The sequence below is a fragment of the Musca domestica genome, unplaced genomic scaffold (genome assembly GCF_030504385.1).
Source record: "Musca domestica strain aabys unplaced genomic scaffold, Musca_domestica.polishedcontigs.V.1.1 176, whole genome shotgun sequence".
NCBI classification, from domain to species: Eukaryota; Metazoa; Arthropoda; class Insecta; order Diptera; family Muscidae; genus Musca; species Musca domestica.
Window position 1 is genome coordinate 373,556 of NW_026712234.1, and position 18,525 is coordinate 392,080.

Below are 18,525 nucleotides of genomic sequence, written 5' to 3' on the forward strand. Positions count from 1 at the left end.
ACAACACATCAACACCGCCAACCGCTCGCCTCTCCTTGCTCTCTCTCTCTCTCTCACTCTCTCTTCCGTGCGTTTTACTAAAACTCTAACTGGTGACAGAAAATTGTTGTTCGAGTATTTTTCTTGTTTAATGCCACATGATGCCAATTTCCAGTTTGAACAGATTCTCTCGCTCTTGTATTGGGATTTGCAGGGCTTAGTTCAACAGTTATTTAATTGTACTTTAAATTGTAGATGGGTAATTCTTTTTTTTCTCTCTTCTGGAAAATGGATGTGGGTACGAGTGTGTGTGTGTGGGTTGTGTTTTCCCATGTAACAGATTTTCCTAAACGAACCGAAAGAAACATTGTGTCAGTTTGAATGGTTTATCACTTGCAATATACAGAATAAAACTGCTTTACGATGAATGTATGTAACGACGCACACGTTCATACACATTTCCCAGAGAACGAACATCCTCACACACACACACACACACATCTGTAGATTAACAATTGAATGTATAGTTCGATGATTCAAAGGCAATCTAATTTCCATATCATGTGGATTTTTTATTGAGGCTTTTTACAAAATTCTATGATTTTGATATGGTTTATTTCGTTTTATATTCTTTTGATTTTACCAGTAAGGGTAGAGATGTATTGTGAGTGGTAGGTTTTGGTTTATGCTGAATATGAAGAAGATTTCTGTAACTATTAAAATGTAAATAAAATATTCAAATTTAATGTCGTGAGGGTATTCTAAGTTTGATATGGCCAACATATCTGTAATATCTCCAAATATTGGCCCTAGACACACTATGGTCCTAGTCCCACTATGCTATATCAATCTTCATATGGATCATGTAAATGAGAGAACGAATCTTGATATCCCCAATTTATTGATGGTTTTTATACCCTCCACTATAGTATGGAGGGTATATTAAGTTTGTTATTCCGTTTGTCATTCCTCGAAATATACATTTTAGATCCCACAAAGTATATATATTCTTGATCAGCATAAAATTCTATTTCTATTTAGCAATTTCTAATTTTTTCTATTTTTATACCCTACACCACATAGTGGTAAGGGTATTATGTCTTTGTGCATTTGTTTGTAACATGGAGAAGGAAACGAGATAGACCCATAGTTACTTTTGAGAACCTTCATAGAATGACTTTCTGAGTCGATTTATGCATGTCAGTCCGTCTGTCCGTCCGTCCGTCCGTCTGTTCATGTATTCTTGTGAACAAAATGCAGGTCGCATTTACTATCCGATTGAGATGAAATTTTCCAAACAATATTTGTTTGGCCCAAGGACGAACCCTATTGAATTTGATGAGAATCGGATCAAATTTAGATATAGCTCCCATATATATCTTCATCCGATTTCGGGTTAAATGTGCACCAAATGTCCACTATCAGTCCAAATTACCTGAATTTTGGCACACTCAACCGAGTTCGGCCTAGAAGCAAGTATATCAAATTTGGAGAAAATCGGTTCAGATATAGCTATAGCTCCCATATATATCTTTCATCCGATTTGATCTTGAAGTCCCTCACATGCCTACTATGCACTCCACAACCGTGATATTTGGTATCAGGTATTAGATGGAGCACAGAAATAGCTGTTTTAAATTTCATCGAAATCGGTTCAGATTTGGGTATAGCTCCCATATATATCTTCATCCGATTTCGGGTTAATTGACCACCAAATGGCCAATATCAGCCCAAATGGCCCGAATTTTGGCACATGTGACCGAGATTAGCCTTAAAGCAAATACAACAAATTTGGAGAAAATCGGTTCAGAAACCGCTATAGCTCCCATATATATGTTTTATCCGATTTGGTGTTTAAGCCTCTCACATTCGTAATATGCACTCCACAAGAATGATATTTGGTTACCTGAATTTTGGCACACCCAACCGAGTTCGGCCTAGAAGCAAGTATATCAAATTTGGAGAAAATCGGTTCAGATATAGCTATAGCTCCCATATATATCTTTCATCCGATTTGATCTTGAAGTCCCTCACATGCCTACTATGCACTCCACAACCGTGATATTTGGTATCAGGTATTAGATGGAGCACAGAAATAGCTGTTTTAAATTTCATCGAAATCGGTTCAGATTTGGGTATAGCTCCCATATATATCTTCATCCGATTTCGGGTTAATTGACCACCAAATGGCCAATATCAGCCCAAATGGCCCGAATTTTGGCACATGTGACCGAGATTAGCCTTAAAGCAAATACAACAAATTTGGAGAAAATCGGTTCAGCTCCCATATATATGTTTTATCCGATTTGGTGTTTAAGCCTCTCACATTCGTAATATGCACTCCACAAGAATGATATTTGGTACCAGATATAAGATACAGCCCAGAAATAGCTGTTTGTAATTTTATCGAAATCGGTTCAGATTTGGATAAAGCTCCCATATATATCTTCATCCGATTTCGGGTGTTTGACCACCAAATGGCCGTAATAGCATCAATTTTGGCAAATCCAACCGAAACCAGCTTAGAAGCAAGTTCACCAATTTTAGTAAAAATCGGTTTAGATATAGCTATAGCTCCCATATATATCTTTCATCCGATTTGGTCTTTAAGTCCCTCACATTCGTAATATGCACTCCACATGAATGATATTTGGTACCAGATATCAGATAAAGCCCAAAAATAGTCGATTTTAATTGTATCAAAATTTGTTCATATTTGGATATAGCACCCATATGTACCTTCATTCGATTTCGTGTTAATTGTGCAACAAATGGCCAATATCAACCGAAATGGCATGAATTTTGGCATATCTGGCCAAATTCAGCCCAGAAGCAAGGACACCAATTTTAGTAAAAGTCGTTTCAGAGATAGCTATAGTTCGTAAAATGCACGATAGAATTAGATAGATTTTGATTTTGTACCAAATATCTCATAGAGCTCTGAAATGCCCTGTATAAACCTTTTTTACGAGAGCTCTACTAAATATGCATAGTGGTGTAGGGTATCATATAGTCGGCCCCGCCCGACTTTTGAGCTTTCCTTACTGGTTTTCTAATTAGCAATGTCCGTCCGTCTGTGGAAATCACTCTAGCTTCCGAACGAAATGAAGTACAGGGTTGCCCATATTCGACGGACCCATATGGCAACGCCATAACTTTTGACAAGGTGCTTTTAAAACATTAAAAAATGTGAGAAGTGCGCCTTCTAAGAACACCATTAAGCGTTTATACGAAAAATTTTCGACTGGTAAGGCTCTTTCTAATCCGAAGAGGCCATATAAAAGTCGACCAAGGCGATCCGCTATTTGAGAGATATCATATTCAAAAATTGATGTAAACAAATCTACTTGGAACAAATTAAATGATTAACATTGCCAACCTCCAAATTTGTATTTTTTTCTTTGATTTAAAAAAAAAAAAAAAACATGGGTCCGTCGAATATGGGCAACCCTGTAGGTTGATAAAATTTTACTCAAATGTGTATTATGTCTGCAGGACTTTTGGCATTTAAAATGGGCCATTCAGGTGCACGTCTTCGTATAGCCCCCATAAAACAGTACCTCCCGATATGCGGCATTTTGATGATTTTAGCGACACTATTTTCCGGAACTATTTCAAATTTAGTATTTGAACTTCGTAATGGATGCTTCGTAATGGATGCCTATGGCAGAAAATTGTCTGTGCAGGTCCACGTCTTCGTATAGCCCCCATATAACGGTATCCCTGATATTCGGTATATTGATGATTTTAGCGACAATATTTCGCATTTAAAGTTCGTATTGGATGCTACAGCCTATGCCAGAAAATTGTCTCTGCAGGTCTACGTTTTATAACCCCCATAGTACCTCCATATATTCGGTATTTTGATGATGTTAGCTACATTATAAACAGATTTTTTTTAAGTTTCGCATTTAAATTTTGTAATAGCTTGCCTATGCAGGTCCACGTCGTCGTAAAGACTCTAATATACGGCTTTATTCGGTATTTGTAAGACTTTAACAGAAATTTTAACGGATTTTATTTTTTTGAAAATTGCCAAATTTGTACCAAATTGTGGAGGGTATTCAAAGTTCGGCTTGGCCGAACTTACTGCTTTTTTACTTGTTTTCATTGTAGTCAAAAGGATTGAAAGACGGTATAAATCATTTGATACGACCAAAACGTACCTTATCGAAAAAACTGTATTAGACCCTCTCTCTTTGGTCTCTTTGGACAAAATCCGTTTCAGTACATTTGATCTATGAATGTCTGTCCGTCTGTCGGGCTGGCTGGTGCGCACGATAACACTCGAAGGGAGTATACAAATTGAACCAATCTTGTATCATAATCGTAATATATCGACTCCCTCTGGTACTTCTGCCACAAAAGGTCAAATTTTTCGAGGAAAAACCTCATAAAAAGGGAAAGGATCATTCTATTTTGTGAAAACTTTGTAAATCCCAATATTTTTGTCCTTGAAAATTAACAATATTAACCCACTCCAGCAAGTACCACCTCCACAAAGGATCAAAATTTGGAATAATTATAACTCTTATAAAATCTGAAATAAGATTCCGATAGTCTTCGAATTTCCCACATCATAATAATTTTACCAGCACAAGATCTGGGATGAATATGGGCTATATCGGCTTACCATTTCTGGTACCTTTCCCCCCGACAGGTCAAAATTGTGATTTGCTATAAAGCTATATAAAAACGCGAAATTAGTATTGAATTCCTTTCGACCTCAGTACATCACAATATTTCTATCTAATTAAGATCTGTTGTGAAGATGGTAGATATCGGCCCTCTACTTTTTGTATCTCCCCCACAATAGGTAAACATTTTGAATAATTATGTCTCTCGCATAAAATCCTAAAGCATTCAATTCTCACACAATTTTACACATCTCAATATCTTTATTAACTCAAGATATCGTGTGTAGAATAAATAAATCGGCCCACTACCTCTGGTATCACCCCCACAAAGAATCAAAATTTTTGGATGATGAAAATGCGAAATAACCTTTTAATTTTCTTCTTTTACTATTAAATGATACAGATCGGTAAATCCCATTTTGTACCTCGATTGACTGTCAGTCAGTCTCTGAAATGTTTTTAACTAACAAGTACCCGCTACTTCATCCACCAAGTCCGCCATAAATTTATTGAGTCATTCCCTATTTGATTTTAGTACTCAAAACTCAAAATATGTTCATTATTTATTAGACGAAATTTCCAGAGAAACTTCAAACATCGTACTAACTTTTCAACTGCTCAAGTATGATATCAAAAAGGACAATAGAAAAATGATTGCACCAAATTTGTTCAATTGGCGACTACCATATCTAAATCCTAGAAGCCAACAGTGACTTAAATATAAAATCCCAGGATTCGAGCTCTATTTATTCACTCAACGGCATATTTAGTACAAATCCACCCCCTTCTCTCAATACAATATACCAACAGTGGCTTTCATATAAACAGTGACATCATAGACACCATGAGTGACATCCATATCAAATGTTATGTTTTCTTTTGTATCCCTTCAACCAAAACCAAAATATTAGTACGAATTTCCAAAACTGCCTCCATATCTCAATCATACATTCTCATAGAACTTTTATTTCTAATTTTTAGAATTCCTGCTCTATTGGTTCACTACAATCCCTATTTGTACCAAATTTAGTACACGTAAGTACAAATTTCTATAATAATCAGTATCATACAATCCAATAAAAATTGTATTTTCCAATTTTGGGATTTGGGATTGTATCAAATTAGGTACACAAAGACCAACCCGGTTATCGGTTCATCCAAATCCAAATTGTAACAAATACACAAAGCACAACCCAATTCAACACTACAACAGTAATCCCAATTCAAAGTATTTAGTTTGCCTTAACACGAATTGTACTAAATTTAGTACCATGTAGTACACATAAGTACGAATTTCCAAAACTTCCTACATATCCCAATCCCACAATCCGAGAGTAATTTTAATTCCAAATTTCAGTATTCGGTTCACCCAAATCTAAATTGTACCAAATTTAGTACTATTTAGTACCCTACGTGCATATAAGTACAAATTTTGAAAACTTCCTCCATATTCCAATCCTACGCATGATACGAAATGGTACCAGTTCGAATTTCCAAAAACCCTTTGATACATATATCATACTCTCCATCAGTGATCCCCATTCCAAATTTAAGAGTTCTGTAGTAGTAAATTTTAGTACTTTTGGTAAAATTATATGCATTTCCAAAAATCCTTTGGTACATCTATCATGCACTTCATCAGTGACCTTCATTGCGCATTTAAGAGTTATAGCTCTACTGCTTCATCAAGGGATACAACTTTTAAAACCTTTAATTACTTTTCGTACCAAATTAAAGGTTTTTTCGTACGAATTTCCAAAAACGCAGCCTTATCTGACCGCTTCAGAGCCTCAGCCAAAATTTCAAGATTCTAGCTTTAGCCGTTTTGGGCGTTGATGAATTTTTAAGTCAGTCAGTCAGTCACTAAAACACTTTACCCTTTTATTAATATGAATATGTGAAATTGCAATGTTTTAGATTTAGCCGTTTTATCTGGGCTCCGAATCAGTCAGTCACTGACTCACTAAAATATTTTTAATATACCTGAACCAATTGACATATCTCCCCTATCATATGGAGTTTGAAAATACAAAATCGGTTCACGCATTCCAAAGAACATCAATTACTAACACAATGCAACTTATTTTTATAGAAATATGGATTTTACAATCTTCTTCCATAAATAGAAAACTTAAAAAGTTAAGGCCACAAAAATCACGCCAACCATTGAGGCGTATACTCGCTTCAATATAGATGGTACGAATGTGGTAAATTTGCAGATTTATTCTTAATTTATTTAACGCAACATTAAACATTTTTATGATAGTCCTAAATACATATTCAGATAAGAGCTTTCCACAACTATTTATTCAATTTTATATCAGCCCCCTTGGTTTCCATTATCTTCATGGTGGAAATAACATAGAAGCAAATATCTGGGGAGTTGTTTTGCCCTCTCCTTCCACGCATTCCTCTATAGGTCGTTTGATTCCCACTTCCATTGCTCTGTCCCCTTGTGCAGCCAGTCGTCTAATTTAATAACATTTGGGAAAACAGGAAACTCATTGTATTAGTCCTAGGTCAAGTTCATATTACGGTTGTTTGGCCACCATCATCATCCTCATCATCGGATGATAAAAGGACACCAGTTGTTACCGAAATGCTCCGGGGAGATTGTTATTTGGTGTAATGTTAATTTATTAAAATAATACTCTCTCTCTTCCCCCCCAAAAAAAGTCCATTAACCATAACTAGCTGATGGGAAAAATAAAGAAAGAGAAAAAGAAAAATCGCACAAGTAAATAAATAAGTAGCCAGCTGCAAGGCAAAGGGCAAAAATTTGTTTAATAATAATTTTTAATTCAATAAACAAATTAATGAAGTAACGACAGTCAGTGCCAGCGGAACTTTTTCAATTTTGCATGGATGTAGTCAGCTGTAATACTTATTTTGTATGAGTTTTTCTTTTTAATAAATTCTAGTTAGTTGTTACTTCATTAAAGTACATTAGTAATAGATACAAAGAAAATATTGAATAACTTAGCATGCTGTATGTAATTGCCCTTCTTGGAGATTAGCTTTGTGTGTTGAAAAAAGTTTAAGTGGGCCAATAAATTGTATATATGTATTTTAATCAGCAAAGAAACTTGTTACACCCTCAGCCATATATCAATAAAGGATATATATCGTTTGATGCGGCCAATATGTGCACCATTGAAATAACGGTTTTAGAACCTAGGTCTCTTTGGACCAAATCCGTTTCAGGAAATTTGAAGTTGATCCTGTGTTGTCCCTCCATTCGTCAGCTGGCTGACTCTCAAAAGGAGTGTCGGATTTGGAATCTTGGTACTTAGATCGAGTTCGGAGATGGGTAATATCAGTTCACTGCTTCTGTTAACTCCCCCACAAAACGTCAACATTTTCATAGAAAATAATTTACCTCATGGAAGAAGAAGTGATCATCTTATGTAGTGTTTAAACTTTGCAAATCCTAAAATTTGTACGAGTCCTGGGTCGGGTGCGAAAATGGACAAATGGACATGGAAAATGGCGGTCCAGTACCTTCCCCAAAAAGGCCAAAATTTTCAATAAGTACAACTCTTTTAAACTGCGACATAAGACTCCGATTGTCTTAATATTTCGCACATCCCAATATCATACCAATTATCAGAACTATACTACTTTACCTCCTGAGAGAGAATTGTCTATATAGGTCCACGATTTCGTGTAGCCTTCCCGATATTCGGTATTATGATGATTTTAGCCACAATTTTTTAATGGCCTTGTCTGAAATTCTACACAAGGAGTTCCCTGTGAGTACTTTACCACCCAAAAGAGAATTGTCTATATAGGTTCATGATATCGTATAGCCTCCATAAGATGGTACCCCCCGATATCCGGTAGTATGATGATTCTGATTATTTCAATGGAATTGTCATAAAATCCACAAGAGGAGTTCGTTATGAGTACATTACTCACTGGAAGATAATTGTCTATATAGGTCTAGTTTTTAGTACAGCACCCATATAATGGTACCTCCGATATTCGGTATTTCCGTGATTTTAACGGCATTATTCGCAGGAATTGTTGTCGGAATTTCGGCAGTGAAAATTCCACTTTAGAATTTTAGATCTTCCCAACAGTTCGTGTTAGGCCTTTTTAGTACAGAAAATTCACAGTTTGTTAAGTTTGATAACATTTTTTGACCAAAACTTCATACATTGCTCTAAATTTTCAAACTTTCAAGGTTTTATTTTTTATTAAAAGTTTTTCTTTTTTGAAAAGAATACTGGGAAAATATATTACCTTTCCACGAGGAGGATATTAGTAAAACCATAGCACTATGGGGCCAGATCCAATTTTTCTCTCCAAAACTATCTCAACGTCTTCATATGTAAACCCTAGAATCCAAAAATGATTCCAATGACAAATTTCGGGATTTTAGCTGCGGCCCTTCATCCAATATCAAATTTAGTAATATTTGTCGCATATCCAGAACAATATAAATCTCTCTATCCTAGACAAGAACAGTGATTAAAAATTAGTACCATTTAGTACTTTTTGAACAATTATAGTACAAATTTGAAAGAAACCACTATGAGATTTCAACATCTCAATATACAATTTCGGGATACAAATACCAAATTTAGTACCATTTAGTATTTTTCGTAAATATAAAGGGCATATTTCCAAACCATCTCCATATCACAAACACAGATACCATCAGCAATATAAATATCAAATTTCAGAACTTTATCTCCATCCCTTCACCCAATACCACATTTAGTAGGGTTGAGTTATTTTCGTACAGTTGAAGTACACATTTTCAAAATAATCTCTATATCCCAGCCTCAGATACCAACAATGTCCTTAATATCAAATATCAGAATTTCAGCTTTGTAATTTCCTCGAATACAAAATTTAGTACCCCAGTGCGATTAAAGTACGCATATTCGAAACCAGCTCATTCTCTCAACTACAAACATCAACGGTGACATCAATATCAAATTTCAGGATTCCAGCCCTATCCCTTCTCCCAAAAACACCACCATATCTCAAATACTTACAGAGACCTCAATATCAAATTTCCAGCTCAATCCCTTCAATCAGTACCAAATTTAGTAATAATTAGTACTAGAGCAGTGTTGGCTTGTTTATTCGGGATACAGTAGTATTTTGTTGTTGCAAAATGGTCAGGCTTTATCCTTTTATTGTTGTTTTTATAAAAACAAAGTTTGTTTATTAGTGGAAACGATTAGTACTTTGCGTACAATTGTAGTACATATTACCAAAACCACCTTTATATCTCAATTGCAAATATCAGCAGGGCCTCAATATCAAATTTGAGGATTCCAGCCCTATCCCTTCACCCAATACCAAGTTTAATACCACATGGTACTTTTTTAGTACTTTAGTACAAATATAGGACGCATTTCCAATCCGCTCGGATATATAAATATCAAATTTCAAAATTTTACATATGTCCCTTTACCCAAAATCAAATATAGTACCATTCAGTACTTCAGTACAATTACAGTACACATTTTCGAAACCCCCTCCATATGTCAAGGCTACACATGAACAGCGACTTTAATACCAAAATTTCCGATTTCAATCGTTATTTATTTACCCAATACCAAACTGTACTAAATCTAGTGCTATTTAGTACTTTTAGTGCACTCGTAGTACACATTTCCAAAACCACCTCAATATCACAAAGCTACCACCAACAGGAATTCCAATATAAAATTCTCAAATTTCAGCTTCATCCGTTCACTCTTACAAATTTAGTGCAATTTAGTAAAGTTAGCACACTTCGTACACATTTCCAAAACAACCTTGATATATCAAATTTTATTTCCAATCTTGATTCTCTTACCGAATTTCAAGTTTTTGGCTTTATCCGTTCACATAATGTCAAATGGTACAATTTTACAAGTTTTCTAAATTTGAAGTTAAAATTTCCAATAACCCTTTGGTACATCTATTCTGCACTCCATCAGTGACTCTCATTCCAAATATCAGTATTCCAGCTCCATCGGTTCATCACAACTCCAATATGTACCAAATTTTGTATATTTTAGCACACAAAATTACAAATTTTCAAAACAGCTTACAGCCTGAGAGTAATCTTATTTCCAATTTTAAGGATACCAGCTCTATTAGTTTGCCAAATTCCATTTTGCAACAACAAAATCCAAATTGTAACAAATTAAGTACGATTTAGTACAATTAGGTACTAATTTTCATAACAATCTGCGTCGTACAGTTTAATAGAAATCTTATGTGCAAATTTCCGAACTCCAACTCTACCGGTTCATCCAAAATTTAAATTGTGCCAAATTTAATACCATTTTACACACATATGTCCGAATTTCGAAAACTACCTACATTCCTTAGACCTAGCATGCAACAGTAATCTTGTTTCTCCATCGATGCATTCATATCGAAATTGTACGAAATTTAGTACCACTTAGTACTTTCGTGCATAGGTACAAATTTAAAAAACTTCATCCATATCCCAATCCTACACTCCGCTAGTAATGTTAATATCAAATGTTAGGATTCCAGCTCCATCCGTTCCTCCAATTTCAAATTGTACTAAATTTAGTACCGTTTAGTACTTTTCATATACATGAGTACACACTTCCGAGTACTACCTCCTTATATCGACTCTGCTCCTCAACATTGATTCCCATTCCAAATTTCAAGTTTTTATGTCTAACCGTTTACATGATACTAAATGGTACCAAATTTAGTACTTTTCGTACATTTATAGTGCGAATTTCCCAAAACGCTTTGATTCATCTATCATACACTCCATCCGTGGCCCTTATTCCAAATTTAAGACTCCTAGCTCTACTGCTGCCTCAAATACAATGGGTACCTTTTAATACTTTTGAACCGTTTTTGTAAGAATTTCCAAAAAAATGTCCTTCTGAAGTTGTTGTCCTGTAATCTTAATTTTTATACGCTTGCCGTCACTTCCAAGTTAATTCAATAATTCTGCGGCTCAAAAAGACAATTTTCTTCAATGTCCTTATATCCTGATTATCACATACATGTTTAATGTTAAAATCCTTTATGACCCTTATCATGTCCTTTTTGCATTCTTTTTATACTGTCCAATTACACAACCATAAAAATAATTTTTAATGACAATCAAGTTGAAATTGTTAAAAAAGGTCAATTCTTTTTCTCTGCCTTTCTCTCTCTCTCTCACACACACTTTTCCGACAATTGTTTTATTTTCCTTCAATTCCTTGTTTTAACATTTCAAAAGCCAAATGATTTAATTGCAAAAGACAGATGTCAAAAATTACACATTAAAATAAATGGTTGGTCGGATTGTGTAAACACACAAACAAACATACAGGGAGACGCACACACACACACACACAAACATAAATGCACGCATATCCGCATAAGAGACATCAAACGGAGACGCATGAAGGCTAACACCACAGCCTGGCAGACCACCACAACCCATAACACGAAGATAAATAGCAGCTACCATAATTTATAATTCAAGCAACGACCACACAGCTGCAGCGTTCACAACCGCAGCATTGACGATGTTGTGAAAGTCAAAGGATACAAGTTCTTTTCAAGCTGTCCACGCCACCGACCAACCGGCTGAGTGTTCGTTTTTAAATTTGGATCGTTTTTAAATTTGCCTGCTTCCCTGCTTCCCATAGAATCCAGGCAGCACAAACCATTCCCTGAAAGCCACATCATACAACACAATGACACACGCACACACACAGACACTGAAATAGGAGAGGAAGTGAGAAGAGAGGGAGTGTGAGTGTGATGATGCAGCAAACGTCTGTTGCCAATACTTCTGCTTACAACAGCGAGCGAGCAGTGAATTGGTGGAAATGCTGAATTGTTATGGCAGTGAAATTAAATTTTACGAATACCAGAATAACACGCAGTTAATGCGACAACATGAAAGCCAACAACTGGTGGAAATGCACTTCTTTTTATCTAAGACTCGTCGTGCAGTAGCAACACATAACGCATCAGCCAACCAACCAACCGACCGACTATCCAACCCAGTGATGGCGCATTAATGATGCTGGCTGGCGAACTGCATCAACAGTTCCACCGCGCGAGCTATTGGTAATTCATGCCACAATAATAGCATCAACAAATCTGGCATTGCCACTCTACAATGAGTAGTACGACAACAACAACACCAACGCCACCAACATCGAGAAAACATGAAAAATCACAGCCATGTACTTTCACACAACAATGGAATTGGAATTGCTCACCATGGTGTTGCACAATTCCCGATTTGTCGGAGTCTCTAGTGGCAACGCAGGGAAAGACGCAAAAAATGATGATTAACCGATGAAGTGAACAATTTTGCCACGACGCTGCTGTGTGACAAGAACATAATTTGATGTAGCAAAAATTAACTAACATCGAGGTAGTATTATTGCGTGTAAATTCAATCGATAGATAGTGGAAAAATTGGGACTCAAAACTATTTTTCTGAATTTCAGAGATTTTCTGCTTTGAAGCATTTTTGAAACAGAAACAAGTAAGAAAGTTGTTGACGCTCTTCACCAGGAGGAAATTCCATTCCAATCTGCAAGAATGTAAACGTTTTTACTACGAACACCGATTTTCACTTTATGATATCGATACAAATGCAAAACTAGTAGATTCTTCTATACTCAAATTTGTCTTTTTTTAAGTTTGACCAAAAATTTTAATTAGAACTTCTTTTTATACGATCCACCATAGTATGGAGGGTATATAAAGTTTGTAATTCCGTTTGTAACACCTCGAAATACACATTTTAGACCCCATAAAACATATATGTTCTTCATCAGCATTAAATTCTATGTCGAACTAGCGATGTCTGTCCGTCTGTCCATCTGTGGAAATCTTTCTAGCTTCCGAACGAATTGAAGAAGATTGGTAAAATTTTACTGTATGTTATGTCTGCAGGTCTTTTAGTATTGAAATTGGACCATGTAGGTCCACGTTTTGGTATAGCCCCATATAACGGTACGTCCCGATATTCGGTATTTTGATGATTTTAGCGAATTTGTTCACCGGAATTGTTTCAAATTTGTCTGTGCAGGACCACGTCTTCGAAGAGGCCCCATATAACGGTACCGCCCGATATTCGGCATTTTAATGATTTTAGGGACACTTTTCACCAGAATTGTTTCAAATTTGGTATTTGAAGTTCGCAGTGGATACTACTGCCTATGACAGAAAATTGTATGTGCAGTTCCACGTCTTCGTATAGCCCCCATATAACGGTACCTCCTAATATTCAGTATTTTGATGATTTTATCGTCTGGATTAGTTTTAAATTACGTATTTAGAGTTTGTAATGGGAACTACAGTATGTGACAGAAAATTGTCTATGCAAGTCCAGGTCTTCGTATAGGCCCCATATATCAGTACCTCCATATATTCGGTATTCTGACGATTTTAGGTACAATACTCACCGAAATTGTTTAAGATGTCGTATTTGAAGTTCGTAATGAATGCTACAGCCTGTGACAGAACATTTCCTATGTCAGTCCAGGTCTTCATACAGTTCCGATATAACGGTACCACCCTATATACGCAATTTTGATGATTTTAGCTAAATTAATCACCGTTTATTTCAAGTTTCGCATTTGAATATAGCATAAGACAAACAATGCCTATGTGGGTCCACATCGTATAGACCTCAATATAACGGCTATATTCTGTATTCGAGGAGGGGCCCGACCTGGCCGAACTTACTGCTTTTAACCTTGTTTTCTTTTTCAGAAGGAATAATAGTGTTGGCATCCGTGCCGTAGTATTTTGTTATTGCAAGATAGTTATCCTTAGTCCCATTTATTTATTTATTAGTGGAGAAAGTTATGGTTCCTCTTCTATTGAGCTTACAATATCGTCGATTATGTAAACTAGGTTTTTTTGTCATAGCTGTTATTTTAGAAAAACTTCTGGGAGAATATCCCAGACAAAAAGAAAACTGATGAGGATTTGCGGCTATTTCCGAAACCTAGGTATTCCCTGCCTTACCCCCTGGCAAACATTACTATCCATCTCCACTAATTAATAAATGTTGTTTTTATAAAAATAACAATAATGGGATTAAGCCTATCTTCTTTGAAACAAAATAGTAGGATATGTTTATCTTTCACACCAAAATATTTTCAAAATTTTTAATTTTGAAGTGTACCGAGGAGGTAGATGGACCCAGATCCAAGTTCTTTGTCCAAAACTATTTCAACATCTCCATGTGTAAACGCTAAAATCAAACAATGACCTCAATATCAATTTTCAGATTTTTAGTTATATTCTTTCACTCAATACTAAATTTAGTAACATTTGATACTTTTAGTACAATTATACAGCTTTCCAAAAAAAAAATACCTACATATCTTAATTCCAGACACCAACAGAAACCTCAGTATCAGTTTAGAGGAATCCAGCCCTATCCCAAGTCTCAATATCACATTTGATGATTTCAGCTCTATCCATTCACCCAGTAACGAATTTAGTACAATTTAGTAGTTTTCGTAAAATTATTTTACTCATTTTCAAAACCATATCCCAATTTCAGATACCAACAGAGATCTCAATATCGAATCTGGGGATTTCAGCTATGTTCCTTTGTCCAATACAAAATTAAGTACTATTTAGTACTTTTCGTAAAATTATGGTATACATCTACAAATCACCGCCAAACTTTAAACACAGATACCATCAGTAATCTAAATGTCAAATTTCAGAATCTTATCTCTATATCTTCAACAAAAGCTAAATTTAATAACATTTGGTACGTTTCGTACAATTAAAGTACATATTTCCAAAACCATCTCCATATCTCAATTTCAGATACGAACAGAGACCTTAATGTCAATGTTGAGGACTGAAACTCTATCCTTTCACCCAGTACCAACTTTAGTACTCTTTAGAACTTTTCGCACAATTATAGTACACACTGATACCAAATTTATTACTTTTCGTAAACCAAATCTCCAACACAGGTACCATCAGTAATCTAAATATCAAATATCAGAATTGTATCTATATCCCTTCCCTCAATATCAAATTTAGCACTTTTCGTACAATTATATTATTCATTTCCAAAACCATTTTCATATCTCAATTCCAGATACCAACAGAGATCTCAATATAAAATTCCTTCGTCCAATACCAAATTAAGTACTATTAATACAATAAGTACAATTATAGTACACATTTCCAAATCTCAGCCAAATCCTAATAACAGATATCATCAGTAACCTAAATGTTAAATTTCCGAAGTTTATCTCTATCCCTTCAACCAAAACCAAATTTAGTACCACTTAGTACTTTTCGTACCACTGACATAAACAGTGAAATTTATATTAAATTTTAGTATTCCAGGTCTGTACCTTCACATAACGCCACTCCCTAAACCAAACTGTTATAAATTTAGCATCATTTACTACTTTTCGTATATATATGCCAGAAGAACCAAAAAATAATAATAAATAAATAAATAAAAAAGTTCTGGTAACTTTATTGTTCCTGCACCTAATACCAATTTTTCGTACCACTTGTTACTTTTCGTTCACGTAAGTATTCATATCCAAAACTACTTCATATCTCAGACCTACACACCAATATTGACCATAATTAAAATTTAAATTCCATTTAGTACCTACATCGTACCAAATCCATCTCAATATCTCAACACAACACATTAATTCGGACCCCACCACCAAATTTCAGACATCTAACTCTATCCGTACAGTCAATATTAAATTTGGTTCCATTTCCACCTTACCAAAAATAATCCCAATTTGTACCCAAATAATTTCTATTTAGAACACATGAATACGAATTTCCAAAACTTCCTACTTAATCCAATCCTATACTCCAACAGTAACCCTTATTCTAAATTTCAGGAATACAGCTCTATCGGCTCAACCAAATCCAATTTGTACCAAATTTAGTACACATAAGTACGAATTTCCAAAACTTGCTACACATTCCAATTCTACACTCTAAATTTCCAAAAAAAAAAAAAAAAAACATATAAACATGTTATCCCACAGAAATCTTAATTCCAAATTTAAGAATACCAGCTCTATCGGTTCACCCAAATCCAAATTTTATCATATTTAGTACACATAAGTACGAATTCCTATGGTCGTAAATGGACCATGTAGGTCCACGTTTTCATATAGCCCCCATATAACGGTACCTCCCGATGTTCGGTATTTTAATGATTTTATCGATATTATTAACCTGAATTGTTTAAAATTTGGTATTTGAAGTAAGTAATGGATACTACAGCTTATGACAGAAAATTGTCTGTGCAGGTCCACGTCTTCGTATAGCCGGTATATTTAAAATTTTAACAAATTTTTTTAAGGATTTTATTTGCTGAAAGTTTCCAAATTCGTTCCAAATAGTGGAGGGTATTCAGCCCGGCCGAACTTACTGGTTTTTAGCTTGTTACTGGTTGGATTTGTATTCTCAATGTTTCACCATTTAAATTTGAATACTAGACACGTCGCACTCTTAAGATTTCAACACTGCACTTAATACACTTTCCATCACGGCGAAGGGCACAAAAAACAAATCCTCGAGAATTGAGAATTTTTCTCGGAACAGAACCAACAGTTTAATTTTCAGAGTCAATACATCTTAGTAGTAATTCTATGAATTTAAATGTCTCTTTTCAACAGTAACAGATTTTCTCATACAATTTTAATTACAAATTCACAATACAAAACCATTTTCCTTTTTTCGTTACTTTGTTTTTGTTTGTTACTACATGCTACATAACTGCTCAAGGTCACGACGATGGTGTTTGTGTGTGTGTGTGACATGAAATCAATGAACATGTTTTGGAAATTTGAATAACAACATTTTCCTTCTTGTTTCGTTTCTGTTTTCACTTTTTTTTTATTTTTACTCCACTCAAATATTCTTCTTTGTTGTCCTTGTCAAATATTCTCTATCTATTGTATAGAGAGAAAAAAGAGAGGGAGACGATTCAATGCCAGCTCTTCCCTGGGTTTTCTGATGGCTTTGTTTGCCACTGTGTTGTGTCAGTGGCAAGGATACACGATAAAAGATATGCAAACAAAACTGAGTGATCCTTGTAATAAAACACTCTGTCCAATTTAAATTGTTTTATTTGTTGGAGACAACAACAATGTTGGGGTTTTCGTTGTTGGTGTTGTTGACATAGGATGGCATGGGAAGACTGGTGCTTTTATGTTAACAAATAAGATGGCAAACACTTTAAATACTAAAAATAAATTATGTTTGGGAGACCTCCACTCGGATTGTGAATGTAATATGGGTTAGGAGGGTTAACCTACAGCGTTGAGTTCAAGTGTTGATAAATCCAAATGTTTACGGAATTGATAATAATAATTAATATTAGATATATATTACCTGGACATGCGAATGTGTATGGAAGGATAAAAATAGGAAAGGAAATTAAAGTAAATAAATTTAAAGTAAATAACATCTTATAAGTTAGGCCAAAAATCGCTGTTATGTAACTAAAATTATGTCTATCTACTAAGAACCCGAAGCGTAAACCTTCCTTGACCCAAAAGTAAACTTATATGTACAGATTTTTTTTTAATTTTTTTTTAACAGGAATTTTTCTAGTGGTAGCTATCATGGCTTCGTAGGACATTTTCAAAGAAAAAAGTTTTCTATATTCGTATGCACAGTGGTTCCCAACAATGACAAAAATAAACAAGTAAGCAAAGGCTATATTCATGTGGGGCCGACCATGTGATACTCTATAACACTACAATATGTTTGAGGCCCACTTATATCCAAATCCATTTTGGTAGACTTCGAATTTGAAATGATGTCATAGAGCCCTTCCCAGATGTAACCCTTAGCTTTTTGACCGGGGGTATTTACCCAATATTTACGCTCTCTGTCGTGCTTATAGGTATTCAAAACAATTTCACACAAAAGT

General features: G+C 35.0%; 1 long non-coding RNA gene across 1 annotated transcript in view; it reads left to right on the forward strand.

The window, feature by feature from the left end:
- LOC131801806 (uncharacterized) overlaps window positions 1–16,056 on the forward strand; it is an 87,301-nt gene extending 71,245 nt beyond the window's left edge. Inside the window, exons 2-3 of the long non-coding RNA XR_009341925.1 lie at window positions 5,598–5,651; window positions 15,145–16,056. This is a non-coding gene — a long non-coding RNA (uncharacterized LOC131801806). The remainder of the gene's footprint in view (window positions 1–5,597; window positions 5,652–15,144) is intronic.
- The last annotated feature ends 2,469 nt before the right edge of the window (window positions 16,057–18,525 follow it).